At 40.9% G+C, this 10,213-nt stretch overlaps 1 long non-coding RNA gene across 2 annotated transcripts; it reads right to left on the bottom strand.

Annotated features, from left to right (window-relative positions):
• Positions 1-2,176: 2,176 nt before the first annotated feature.
• Positions 2,177-8,427, bottom strand: LOC137851771 (uncharacterized). Of its 2 annotated transcripts, XR_011093452.1 has the most exons (4): positions 8,276-8,406; positions 7,029-7,170; positions 3,766-3,948; positions 2,177-3,196 (listed from the first exon to the last, which is right to left on the bottom strand). It is a non-coding gene; the product is annotated as an uncharacterized lncRNA (long non-coding RNA). The 2 variants fall into 2 exon arrangements; XR_011093451.1 differs by having other exon boundaries at positions 7,029-8,427.
• Positions 8,428-10,213: the final 1,786 nt, after the last annotated feature.

The raw sequence follows: 10,213 nt of genomic DNA, 5'->3' as shown, positions 1-10,213 counted from the left end.
AGCTGCACTGTAGTCGGGATCACGAAGAACTTGAACCCAACATCTCTGTAACTTAGAGTAAAACACAGAAAATTATCTTTCCTGGACAAGTATAAAAATATGAAAGGTAATTAGAAGGAGTTGGAAGAGGATAACCAAGAAAGACAAATGCTTATAGGTGTCAGGAGAGCTCTCCAACAGCATAGTATCTCACGAGGAGGGGGTGCATGTTACTGAGAGTAGAGCCGAGGCCTATGCCCACAGTGTGTCTGTGGCCTGTCCCAGGGAGCAGGCCCTGGTCCCCAGACAGGTGACATGGACAGGCTCGCCTCAGCTCTGCCCCGGCACCCTGGGAACAGGCCACTCTCACACACTGCCCATCAGCTGGCCCAAAACCTGGTTCAGCACTTGCTCCACAGCCCAAACAAGTAAGCAAGCGGGCAGGCAGGTCCACTCTCTTGTGACCATGGTACCATGAGCCCCATAAAAGCCCCACACCCCTAAATGTCCATGCAGAAAATGTATCTTCTCTTCCCATTTTATTTCCTTTGTCCCTCATTCCCAGGAAAGCACTATCAAAAACTGATCTCTGGTTCCAGTCACAATCATGACAACAGGCCTGCCTAGGAAGGCTTCATTGTGTCTGTGAAGGAAAGATCCCCAGTCACATCTGCCCTCTGTAAGGTCTAAGTGTCCTCAGGTCAGCACTATATGTGGGTAGCAGCCAGCAAAAACGCCTGCACTTTCCTTGGCTTGTGCCATGAAGGACAGTGTAGGGTGACTGTGTAAGCTCCATGACCTCTCTGGGCACAGATTTTGTGGTGTCCATGCCTGTCTCCTGTGTGCAAACCACAGACAAAACTGGTGTCGGGGGAAAGGAATATTTTGAGAGCAGCTTGCTAGAGGTTTAGCTACTAATAATTTTTTTTTCCTAACTTGTAAGAAGCACAAAGACTGTCAGAGAGCAGTGAGTGCAATATGGGTAAGAGGTGCAGGTACAGAGTGCATGGTACTACAGGACCTTACAGAAGAGGGAAGACTTGTTGGTGCAGACAAAAATCAGGTAGCTCCATTGTCTTGAAGAACAGATCTCACATTGTAGTGTGAACAGAAAATATTTCCGAAGAAGCTTATTCAATGAACAGTAAAAGATATTAAAAAAATCACAAGATCTATCTTTCCTCTTTAATAAGAAATGCAATGAAATTATTACACTGCCATTTGCAGCGCATAATAAGGAGATAGTTCAAAGGTTCAACAACTTATTCAAAATCTGTAGAAAATGCCTCTGAGAGAGAAATAGTGAGACTTAAAGACCTCAGCCTCTTTAACTTATCAAAGAAAAGACTGAGGAGAAATGATTACAGAGTTCAATTATCTCCATGAGGGAAAAACACTAATACAGGGATTAAGCCATTTTAAAACTGGCAGCTAAAAGTGCAGCAAGAACTAAAGGCCGAAAATCTAAAACGTGACATCTTCACGTTACTAAATAGGCAGAATATTTTAATGGGCAGGGTAGTTTACCTCTGAAACATGGCAATAGAAGAAGTAGCAGATTACGCATCTTTCCTGGTCTTCAAATTAACTATCCTACACTAAAACATGAGGGAACTATGGCTTCTTAATGAAGCAATTATAGAGAAAATGTTAACAGGTACAAAACAGACCTCTTCTTGTAATCTCAGTCTGGGAAATGAACAGACTACTTCAGGTGAAAATCAAATATGCATAAACACAGAGCCAGCTGGAAGCTGGCTCCTTAAAGGAGAAAATTTGCAAGGCTGTAGACAAATTAAAGGTGTTAATCTTAATTATAAGTAGTAGTATGAGGTCATTCTTTTCAAATAACCTTTTGGTTTTAGTGGTCTTTTGCACAGAAGCTGAGGCAGAAATGATTTCCACAGCCCAGAGTATTCATATTCAGCAAAACTACTGACAGCATCTAGTCATTGCTGAAGTGACTGTTTTCAAATATGCGCAAAATGACTGCAGCTTCATATCAGTATTCATATATAATCCTAAAGGTCTTGATTAAAATTTCAAAAGAAAAATAAGATTTTAGATTCAAAAAAAATATTCTTCATGAAAACAGTAACCTTTTCAAAATGTGATATAAGATAGTTATCTAAAGTATTGTTTAAAATAGAAAAAATCTGACGTATTATGCAATTAAAGGGATTGAGCAGATTTTTTTATTATTTTTTTTTAATAGTGGAAATATATCAGGTTTTGAGAGCTTGCAAATTTTTGAAAACTTTTTTTTCTAATTTTTTCATCAGTGTAGTACCCAGGGTAAATCACACCATAGCCTTAAACTATAAAAATCAGAGATAAGTCTGTACCCAAGCCAGACATACCCACATGCATATAGTAATATGCACTCATACACATGGATCAGATGCAAGTAACAGAGTTTGACTTCATGTTTGCAAATTGTATTTTTTTCTTTTTTCTTTTTTTTTCTCTAAAATTCAAGTGTTGTAATGTAAGCCTTATTAGATTTTCTACTTATTATTAACCTGGAGGCCCTTCAGCCTCCTCCCTGCTCTCTTTCTTATTCGTTTTTATACTTCTAACCCGATGCAATCTGCCTGCAGGGGCAAATACAGTTATCTCCTTCTAAATTAAAATTGTAACTCATTTGGTACAGTTTACACAAGGCCTCAGCTTTGACACATGCAATTACTATGAACATAGAAGGAACATGATTGCTGAGAGCCACCAGAAATGGAGTTTAATCAGAAAACATGGACTTGTTCCAACAGATTTATAATTTCACCACTTGCTATTCTTTTATGTTCCTGAGCGTTTGGATAATTAGAAACACTGTTGTGTTTTTTTCTTCCCAAGAGGCCAGGGAAAGCAAAATTTCTCCTTTTACATTAACAAGATAAAATTATAATATAAACAATCCATAACTTTTTTGTTGAAATGACAAATTCATACAACATTAATTTTAGTACTTACAAAATGTTACAAATAATTTGGTCTGTAGTATTTGTATGTACCTCACAACATAGACTTGTGTGAATTAATTACCCATTCAAGCGGATGGCCTAGTCTGACAGCTTTTCCTCACATAAGAAGCTCTAGGCAGCTCACCTAGCCAGTCTTAGATGGCAGCTTTTTTAAGATAGCGTTTAAAAATGTGAGGTTCGCTTCTTTTGCCACTGGTGTGGAATGATCTTCCTGGGCAAGGGATCAGACTGCAGGTCTGGGAAAAAAAATAAAAAAATAAAAATTGAGATGTTAAGGAGCCAGATCCATAGCCCTGCCTGATCTCTATGCCTCAAGCTCCTCTCTCAAAAGGCTATTTTAAATATGTTTGATGAATTTCAGCAAAAGATGGAGCTGAATGAACAAAGAGACACTACTCGCTGTAATTAGGAAAGGAAGATTTAGACTTCAGCTATGTGACACCTCGCATCATCATGCATCCTCTTAAAGGTACCGGTGCTCATGACTTGATTACTGTTACAAATGAAACCATCTGAGCACTAAACATACCTTAATAGACATATGCAACATTGCAGGGTTTTACAGTCTCTTTACCGTGGTCTGAATGCATTCTTTTAACTTAAATTTTAATATCAAGTTTTCCAGGCTGGTAGACAGGCCTCTGGGAGGTAAGGGTGAGGGTAAAGAAAATGCACAGTTTAGGATGTGCTCTGTAGTACAAACATGGTCCTGAAGCTCTGGCTGCCTTTTCAAGAAGCCACCTGCTTTTTATTTCTCCTTGTGTTAGCTATTAACTTTGCTGCCACAGGCACAATTCATACATACAAGGTCGGGGGCTTGGACAGGAGCAGCTGCTCTTTCAAGTGGTTCGCCTCAGTTCCCAAGGCAGTCAACTCAGCTGCGATAGCATATGTGACCTGGATACACGAATTCACCAAAAGATGATTTTTCTTGTCCCTGACACAGTCTTTTCTGCCGTATACTTAACAGTGGTGCAAATCTGTAAACCTGGAAGGAAACAAATTGTAAGATAAGTTGTGGAAAGAAAGACAGGAAAAGAAAGAAAGAAAGAAAGAAAGAAAGAAAGAAAGAAAGAAAGAAAGAAAGAAAGAAAGAAAGAAAGAAAGAAAGAAAGAAAGAAAGAAAGAAAGAAAGAAAGAAAGAAAGAAAGAAAGAAAGAAAGAAAGAAAGAAAGAAAGAAAGAAAGAAAGAAAGAAAGAAAGAAAGAAAGAAAGAAAGAAAGAAGAAAGAAAGAAAGAAAGAAAGAAAGAAAGAAAGAAAGAAAGAAAGAAGAAAGAAAGAAAGAAAGAAAGAAAGAAAGAAAGAAAGAAAGAAAGAAAGAAAGAAAGAAAGAAAGAAAGAAAGAAAGAAAGAAAGAAAGAAAAGAAAGAAAGAAAGAAGAAAGAAAGAAAGAAAGAAAGAAAGAAAGAAAGAAAGAAAGAAAAAGGAAACCGATTACCTAAACCCTAAACATTTCTGCTGAGGTTGCATATCTCCAGCAAACTACTTGATCTAGAAGTTTCTCTGTGTTATTAAAAACATAACTTTGGTAATGGTAGAAGACACCAAATTTGTAAGAGATGGTAAAATAGACCAAACAAGCAAACTGTCTGTGTAAATCAGGAATTTGTGTCATGTCTGTGTAAATCAGGAAATTGCTGAGTCCAGATCCAAGACAGATTTATCTTATTTGGCCCCAGGAAGGAGATGAGCTTTGATGTTGGGCAAGTGCTCATCTGCTTTTTTCTTAATCCTGTTTGGTTTCCTCTCAGCCCATTCTACAAAACCTCAGCCCAGGGATCCCTGCACCACGTCTCTGGGACTGCAAATGCAGGACATGCAACACAAAGAAGCCTGCTGTTTGTTATTACAGGTGCTGCTTCCAAATTTATTACAATTGCTGCTTCCATTGCAATTGCTGCAGGCTGTTCCCTGTCTTCTTCAGCACAAGAAGCAAAAGCCATCAAACAAATTCAGTAGAAGTCAAGTTCAAAATAAACAAAAGGAAATGGCTCATCACATAGCAGTTCTAGGGCTACGAAACTCCTCACCCCAGAGGCTGCAGCTGCAAAATTCCAGTGGGGCTCAAGTGGAAGCTGCAAAAGTTCTTAAAACTTCCCCTGAAGTTATAAAAGGGATCACAGCAGGCTTGAGAATTACCCGCAGGTGGGAAGTCCCCAAAGGGGACTATTTTATACATGTGCCTTTGTTGTTCCAAGCCATTTGCTTTGGGATGTTGTTGGAGGCAACATAGTGGATTTGATGACCTGTGCCACCCCTGCCACTCCTCTGTTTTTAAGACTGATAAATCCCACCAGTCTCCGGTCATCAGCACCTGGGACTTTTCCAAGCTCAGGGCTGCAGCTAAACTGCTGAGTAGAAGAGCCAACATTAGAACTATCCCCCAAAGATATGCCTAATTCCTTTTTTAACCTGTTTCTGATCTCCACATCATCTTGTGAGAGTGTAATAATGAATGTTACTTTAAACATACCACTTGGCACAGTCATTGGGAGCTCTCTACTTCCCATGTTATGAGAGAACGGTAACAAAAAGTGTAGGAGATATCATATTATTTCCCATGCACTCATATAGTTCTTTTTTCCAGCTTCAAGCAGTTCATTTACTTATTTATATTATCTACAACTCAGTGCAAAATTGTTCTCACAAAATGTTAGAAAATACGTATGTTAGGAAGAATCTTGGAGAGTTCAACATGAAATTCTTTTACAGATAATGTAAGCATACGGATTTAAAGAATAAACATTTATTCCTATAGATGATTTGCAATTCCTATTATGGTCTTCTCTTGTGCTGAGTTTTCACTAAATATAGACTCTCAACATTTATATGAGACGCTTCTGCACCCCTCTGTCTTGGTTCAGGCGTTCACAGGCACATAAATTTAACCTAAGGGAGTGGGTTAGGACACTGAGCACTGTGATATGAAGGTGAAAACACCAAACATCAAATGTAGTTGTGGAGAATCCACAGCACATGAAAAGAAAGAGTTATAAAAAGGGATAAGCTGTATTTTTACAATGGTCAGGAAAAAAATTATAGTAACGATGGCCAGAAAAAAAATGAGGATGGACTAAAAACACTTTAAAATTCAATTCATTTCTATTGCTACACTTAAACTATTTTCCTTCTCTTGTGTTTGCAAGCAGGGATAAAAGCTTAGAGTGCCGTAAAAATCTGCTGCCCTCTGAAAACATGAATTATTTGCTGGGCCAGCCTAGGCTGCCACTAGATGGTGCTGCCAGCCTTATAAAGCCATAACTGGATTAATGTGTGCTCTCTAAGGGGAGGAAGGAGTTGTTCCACGAACTGGTGAACCAACACATGTGGTAGCTTCTTGCACATCTCAGCCACCTTCCCAGGTTCCCAGGCTGCAATAATTTCGCTCTTTCCTCACATCTCCTGAGAACTCACAAGTATAAAATTTTACGGTTTAATTATCTTTTTGCAACATTTCTTCCCAGTAGCTCTCGTCCCCTGCCTGTGTCCCTAGCTATGAGCTGGCGCTGTGTCTGGGCCATGCTGTGTGTGTCCACCAGCCTCTGCTGACAGGCACAGGCCCACTGAGCCCATGCTCCAGCCTTCCCATGGCAGGGTCTGGCCTTGCTGTCCCATCTTTTCACTCAGCTCCAGAATTTCAAAGAGCCTGTATGATGCTGCCAGGATGTCTTCTGCCGTGCCGAAGCAGCTTCGTGAAGAGACACCTTCTCTTGGAAAGCCTCTTTAGGGTTTATATACATGTATATTCCACAGTTCACTTATCTGATCTCGTTGATTCTTGCTGCTGTGCTTTTCACCACCTCCACTGGTGCTTACCATCTTCATTTTCACCAAGTAAACAAAAACAAAACAAAACAAGCAAACAAAACACTTTTCCCAAGCAATCCTCTACACAGATGCTCACTTTTGAAATTCCATTGGCAGACACTGTAGTGAAGACTGAATCCAAAAGAAGGCATTAGTGGTTGAGTTTTTGGCTAACACCTGCTGACAGCTTCCTATGCACTCCCTTCCACCTCAGTAGGGGAGCAGCATTTTCACCAGTCAGCCTGTTACCAGAAACTTACTTCAGACAGATGTTGAAACACTGAAGACATTTCAGAGGCGAGCTACAAAGGTGGTTGAAGATAGGAGAGTGTCTCCCTGTGAGACATTCAGAGTCCAACTCTTTCCAGTTAAAAAGTGCTTAAGCACCATCGAGGCTCAAGTCTGGAAAAGAAAGGAAGAATTAACAGAAGACCAAAAGATGCAGACATAGCATGCCCAACATGCTATCTGTGTACAACTGAATGTGTTCACATCATGCGTCTGGGGACACCTCATGCAGTTCCTGGGGACATTGCACTGGCTGGGCTGATGCAGAGCAAGCAGGCATTTGTAAGCAAACCCGGCACACACCGAAAGCACCAGGCTTACAGTGGGTTACATACAGACCATGCACATGTGCCACAATCTGATGAGGTTTTTCAGATACACAGAAAGAAGCCTGGTCGGAGGTGCTCAACTCAGGTTGTGCAGTTATCTGAAGGGCTGATGAAAAGACCTGTGAGGTGGAAGGAGCTAAAACTTAGCAGACATTTTTATATATCTATAATGGGGAGAAACTTTTTAATTAGGCAGATGATAGGACAAGAGGGAATGGTTTTAAACTAGAAGAGGGGAGATTTAGGTTAGATGTTAGGAGCACATTGTTCTCTCAGAGGGTGGTGAGGCTCTGGCACAGTTGCCCAGAGAAGCTGTGGATCCCTGGAAGTGCTCAAGGCCAGGCTGAATGGGGCTTTGGACAACATGATCTAGTGGGAGGTGTCCCTGTCCATGGCAGGGGGTTGGAACTGGGTGGTCCCTTCCAACCCAAACCATTCTGTGATTCTATGATACAGAGTCATGAAAGAAAGAAAGAAAGAAAGAAAGAAAGAAAGAAAGAAAGAAAGAAAGAAAGAAAGAAAGAAAGAAAGAAAGAAAGAAAGAAAGAAAGAAAGAAAGAAAGAAAGAAAGAAAGAAAGAAAGAAAGAAAGAAAGAAAGAGAGAAGACTTTTTTTTGCAAGAACTGAAGAACTGTCTCTCTGGCTCCAGCTACAGAACAGAACAATACCTGACCGTACCACCAAATGTCTGCCTTAAGCCTGCAGCTACGGTTCACTAAAGCGAGATTCTCTTCAGGGTGTAAGACTTTCCTCCGACATCCGAAAGGTGAGCATTTACAATTGCTGTAACCACCTCGCTGTCGATAAACCAACTGTTACAGCAGTAGCACACACTGCCATTGTGCAGGGGCACTACCCCGTGTTGCAATATGTCCAGAAATGCCACATACCCGTGTAGGATTCATGTACCCAACATACTGAGTTTATTCACAGAAAAAAAATACTTCTCTTGTTTGCCAGAGTCGCAGTGAAGTCCGTAGTTACAGTAAGATTGGCTTATCACTCTTAATAGGGAAAGGCAGCTTGTTTTCTGCTTCTCTAGGTTGCAAATCCCTTTAATAATTACTTTGCTGGAAGAGAGGAATGGCTGAACTTGGCCCTAGGAATTTGCACTGACAGACAAATGAAGAAATCTGAGGCTGAGGCTGACAGATCCATTTAGCCGGTTCTGAGCGGGCAAGATGTGTAGAAGAAAGGAACAGAGAGAGCTGCTAGAAGCTTGAACTGCAAAAGATGTCTCCTTATGAAATCCTGCAGCCGATGGGGTAGCCCCCTTTGCCCTACCTGTTCAGGGTCTGACTCCGTGCTACAGATTTCATGCCTGTGCATCTAGATACACAGTGTCCTTAGAGAAAAGCATTACAGACACTGAATGCTCAGAATAACACCCCAGATTAATACAGCTTTACCACCTCACCTAGAGTTATGGTCTTCGCTGACAAGTATTTCATCCCCTGTCCCATATCCCAGTGCTACCTCGTAGAGCACCCCAGGAAGGGACATGTGCTCAGAGTGGTCCTGATGGCCTCTCGAGCACAGTGTATGCATGTGTGTGCATGAATACATATGAATTATAATTATATATTCTATTTATATATGTATGATGCAGTTGCAAAGATTCTGCTTAAGTGGGAGGCTATCAAGCTGTATTTCTTGTAACCTGGAGAAGAAGACAATCACTAGGAATTCAGCATTCCTCCCAGGGGAGAGGGCCAAGCCAACAGCTCCATGCATGCTGTGGCTTCTGTCATGGCTCATTTTTGGAAAGGCAGTCTAGAAAATTCTCTTCATCATATTACATAGCAAGAGGCTGCAGATCAGTGGCAGTAAAGGGGAAAAGTTACGGGAATAAAGTTTTCCAGTGCTTTTTGAAGAATCCCAAGAAGCAGTTAAAAATGAGGGGGAAAAAAAATCTTTACAATGATCTGAAGAATTGGATGTGCTCTGAGAAAGCTCCCTTTAAGTCATTGTAATTTCCTGATTCACAAACACTTCATGTGACAACAGCAGGCTCACTGATAATACTGTTACAGAACTTGAGACTTTTAGGGCAGTTGAGCCCTTACATACATTTCAGCTTGGCTAGTGTCATATTTTGCTTCTCTCTGATGCTGACTTCGATCATTCCCAGAGTCTCTGGCAGCTGGCAGACCTCCTCTGCAGTTCATTAGTTTAACTTCCTGGCCAAAGAGGTAAAGTCCACAACTTCCGCAGCATTCAAGCAAAAAAACACCTGATTGTCCAGGCTGATCTCTATAACTTGTGCTCCAAATCTCAGATAGTAACTATGGCATTAATTTCTACTTCATTTTGAAGGACGTCCATCTTTTTAGTAAAATTCTAGTGAGAGGGATGTAAGCAACTGAAAGGAGGTCTTTCAATGTTTAATTACTTCACTTTCACTAGTCCTTCCTCAGATTACCTCTTCTCCAATTGAATTTGAAGCTGGATGTTTTTAGCTTCTTGTAGCTATTGAATCTTGTTACAGTATTGTCTTCTGCAGGGTTAGAGTTATCTGATACTAGAAATCTCCCCAGGTATATTTAACTACAGATCCTACAAAGTTCATCAGGCTCCAAATTTCTCACCAGATGCATTTTACCAGACCGTGGAATATTCTTTTGTGTTCTGCCTGACACCTCACTTATAGGTCAGTGTCATTTATGAAGGGAGGATGTGGTACTCTGGCAGCAATCTCACTCCTGCAACAAGCAAAGGACTGCCAGGGCAGACAGGCACTCGAGCCGAACAGGAGAGCCATGTAATTGCATGATTACCACTTGAGTGGGAGCCTGAACATTGTGCTGGGAGGATGCTAGTGCTGGGCT

The sequence above is a fragment of the Anas acuta genome, chromosome 2 (genome assembly GCF_963932015.1).
Source record: "Anas acuta chromosome 2, bAnaAcu1.1, whole genome shotgun sequence".
NCBI lineage: Eukaryota > Metazoa > Chordata > Aves > Anseriformes > Anatidae > Anas > Anas acuta.
The sequence above is the reverse complement of the archived record's forward strand: the minus strand, read 5'-3'. Positions and strand labels throughout refer to the sequence as shown.